Here is a 3896-nt window from a genome sequence, read left to right on the forward strand (position 1 = left end):
GCCCCCTTCCGAATGTCTATTACTGCCCTTCCCGGCTTCGCTGCACCGCGTTCGCTGATGCCCGTCGCGACATGCTCGCTGCCTACCGGGCGCTGGGCATTCTCCCAGACTCCCTCGCAACGCTATTGTGGCCGCAGGGCAGTGCGCGCACCCGTGAGCGAACAATGGTGAGCCTCTGTGCATTCCTCGAACAGGCGGGCTTGACGTCCCGTCTGTTCTCCGCCAGGTAGTTACGTGCAGTGACCTGAACCCTCCGCGAGTGCTACCTCGGACGATGAACAGCTGGACGCCCCCACTCCAGCTGTTTTGTGCTTTGTGTCGTGCGCGTGTGATTGAACAGTGATCTTCCAGATCTTCACGCGCGTGCGACCTGTATATGTGTTTATGTTTACCATGTAGAAATGTAAATAGATTCATTGAAAGTGTACCCCTCCCCCTGTCCTTTCTACTATCCCCTCACCCATTTCCTTTCACTTCTACATACTGCCTGCTATCCTTTATTTCGCTGCCCCAGCTCAGGTGCTTCCAGCTGCGATACCTTCCATATTAAATGTACCAATAAATAACCACTACTACTACTACTACTTCCCGACAGTAATAGACAATCCGGGACCTCCGGCTCAGTAGCTGAGTGCCCTAACCACTTAGCCACCGCGGCGGGTTCCTAGTAACATAATTAGTGATTTTGAGGAAAATAAATGGCGCAGTAACTGTCTCATTCCTCGGTGGACACCTCAACGGCTCCTTGAGGGAAGAGAGGCCGGTGGGAGCGAAAGAAGAAAGAGGTGCCGCACTGAAGAGTTAGAATAATTAGACGACCTGGATATCTTTAATCTGACATCGCAAACAACACGGGTGCCGTTTGCGTTTCGCCTACGTCGAAATGCGGTCGTTCGGCGCGTGTCCACGATTGCTCTTGTGGTTATCACATTCCTGGCAGGAACACTAGTTTTGGCTGCTTTTTATTTTATGGGTCTGACTCGGCTATTACAACTCCATTATAATCCATTGTCTGTTTGTTTATTCCTCTTGTGTGTGTTTTTTTCTTTCTCTCTCTTTTTTTCCCTCTAAATTATATGTTGATATGCAAGTTTTGTTGTCGCCAACTGCCAGGTACAGCCCCTCAAGCCAAATAATTATTTGGCTTAGGCAGGCCTGAATCTGTATTATGTTCTTTGAAAATAAACATACTATTATTATTAACTGAAACGAGGCCGCCGCAATAGCTTAGGCAAAAAAGAAAAAGTAGCAAAACTCATGTTCTTGCCAGGGATCGAACCTGGGACCTTCCGCGTGTTAGGCGGATGTGATAACCACTACACCACAAGAACAGCTTGACCACGCATTGCGAGAAGATGACAATCACATTAAGTAGTGTCTTTTTCTTTTTTTCTTTATGTGGAGAATCAGGATTACGTACTGTTTGGCAGCAAAGCGTCGAAAGCTGGTAGACAGCGCATACTAGCTTTCAAGGCGCCTGACACGCTTGCCCTGTTTTCTGGCAGTATCGCCATCTGGCGACAAAATCTTTCAACATCAAAATATGGCGCCGAATTTGAATGTATTAGCAGTTCGTGCTCATTTTAGGAATGAAATCAACGCATAAAAACGGCGGATTACTCTTTGAAAAAAAAAAAAGGGGCAGTTTTAAAAGGTATGTCAAAATTTGCATGTTTTTGCGCATGAGATTCACAAGAAACCTTTTGTAGAGACAAAGCTTTCGTCCAAACGAGATTGTGTGAGCTACTGTGCACTCTCGTTTAGAAAAACACTGGTGCGACAGCATGTAAGCTAGCTTTTGCCTCATTGTTTCCAGCCAAACATCATTAATATCATCAGCCTGGCTACGCCCAGTGCAGGGCAAAGGTCTCTCCCGTGCCGCGGCCACCTAGTCTCAACCTCGCGAGAACGTTTTTGCACGCTACTTACTGCTTTTTTAAGCAATCTCAGCCCCTGAGCTCAAATTATCCCTTCTCATTAAACCGACATTTAATTACCAGCGTTGCCTTTTCGTCATTGCAACCATTATTGTTTGACTCGTGTTTCTGCATTTGTGTTCTGCAACGAGGTCACTTCTTTCGGCGACAGAAGTGAAGAGTGATTTGAGCGACTTTTGTTCTCCTTAGGGATGCTCCTAGCGATAATGTTACGCTGCCTATACCGTCTGGGGCTTTCTAATTTGCATCTGTATCCCAATATCCTCGTTTAATCTGTAAGAGTGACAAAGACTTGCAAATTATTTATATCTAACGCGATTGCTTGCGCGCTCAACAGAATTGCACAGCGAATTCGGATTGCCGGTGAAAGGAACCTCATCGGGAAGTGCAATACGTTTACAGAGAGGGCATAAAATAAAGTAAGAAGAAAAACGGAATGTAAATAAACTTCGCTGCTTCGACAACTTCCTGTCGTCGCTTTCAGCGAAAGGAACAGGGACTGTTGGAGGTTGTGGAGGCTTTTCCGCGAGCCTTCCCTCTCCTCTTTCGGCCATGCCTTCAGCGCCGCCATGACGTAGGGCGGCTGCCATTTTCTCAAAGATGCGCTGCGTCCCGGTTTCGATCTGGAACGCATCCTCCGTGGGACCACAACCGCTCCTCCGCCTTCCGACGTGCGTTCGGTGCGTGGCGCGTCGGGAGCACCACACAAGGCGCCGCGGTCTTCCCCCGGCGACCCCGAAAGGCGCTCGGCCGACCGGCAGCCTTGGCCGGCGACCGCTCGCCCTGATCCAGATTCGTTCGCCGACGACCTCCTCGCGGACAATGCGCGCGCCTCGATTCTGCGCTCGGTCACCGGGTCGGTCTTCGCTTCCGACGCCTGCTCCGCTTTCCCGCCCCTGCGTGGTGCACTGGGGCGCCACACCGGGTCCCTGGAGGACGAGGAGCCGACTGAGGCACCGTCCGCATTCTCGCCACCGCAGGCTGCCCTCGCTGTCTCTCTCAAATCCGTTCTGTCCTTATTGAAAGTAACCAGTGCAGTTCAAATCAGATCAAATGAAATCAAAATTTTATTCGTCCGTATGCGTACACATTCATAAATTCTGATCTGCCTAAGCACATTTTGTTGACTGATCAGGCAGCAGGTGGAGAAATACCTCCATATGCATACATTTCTTGTCTAAACACTCATGCTAACATATTGGTGTTTGCACACCAATTTAACATACGAAAGAACTCAAGCTATACACGGCTATATACGGCTATAGCTATATACAGCTATATATTTGCACACCAATTTCTCATGTTAGTCATCATCCTACGTTTGTTACTTGCAATACATAGATCATCGGGAATTTCATTAAATACAGCCGGTACATAATAACTGCGCATCTTTTTACCATAGTTCGTGTAAACCCGTTCATATGCGCTTACTTATTTCCGCCTCGTCTAGTTTAGCACCTGCGTTGTAGAGGACTTTGAAACCACAAAAGCAGGATGGCTTCCTCCACCTGCCTGCGATGACGGCCACAGAACGATGGCCCTCGTCCTTCGTAATGAGTGCCCGTGCAGTGAGTGCCTGATGTCGAAATTATAGGTGCAGGAGGGAAGGTGCCCAAACACGACACAATTTCTCGCGCTGGGCCAAAGCTGAAGCGCGCCTGCAAAGTTACGGACGCCCAAACATGTTCAACGCATAGAGAAATGCAGCAAAAGGGGAAAGAATAAGTTACTAAAAACTACGCAAGCAAAATGAGAAATATAAGAAAGAGCCACGAAGCTGCATAACATATCAGAAAGCACTCAAAAAATAAAATAAAGATTGGAAGGGTTTTGACGTACCTAAACTGGGTAGACGTGCCAAAGCATGTGTTCAGCCTGGTTGGCTCCTGATTTTGCTTTGCTGGGTCGTCGACACATCTGGCGACAATATTAGATTCAGGTTAAGCTTTGTTCGGTGGA

The 3896-nt window shown here is 48.2% G+C and overlaps 1 non-coding gene across 1 annotated transcript; it reads right to left on the reverse strand.

Annotated features, from left to right (window-relative positions):
- Window positions 1–1258: 1258 nt before the first annotated feature.
- Window positions 1259–1331, reverse strand: TRNAV-AAC (transfer RNA valine (anticodon AAC)). Its single transcript has one exon. It is a non-coding gene; the product is annotated as a tRNA-Val (tRNA).
- Between the last annotated feature and the right edge of the window lie 2565 nt (window positions 1332–3896).

Source organism: Amblyomma mixtum, chromosome 2 (genome assembly GCF_055824585.1).
Source record: "Amblyomma mixtum isolate Tamu chromosome 2, ASM5582458v1, whole genome shotgun sequence".
Lineage (NCBI taxonomy): Eukaryota > Metazoa > Arthropoda > Arachnida > Ixodida > Ixodidae > Amblyomma > Amblyomma mixtum.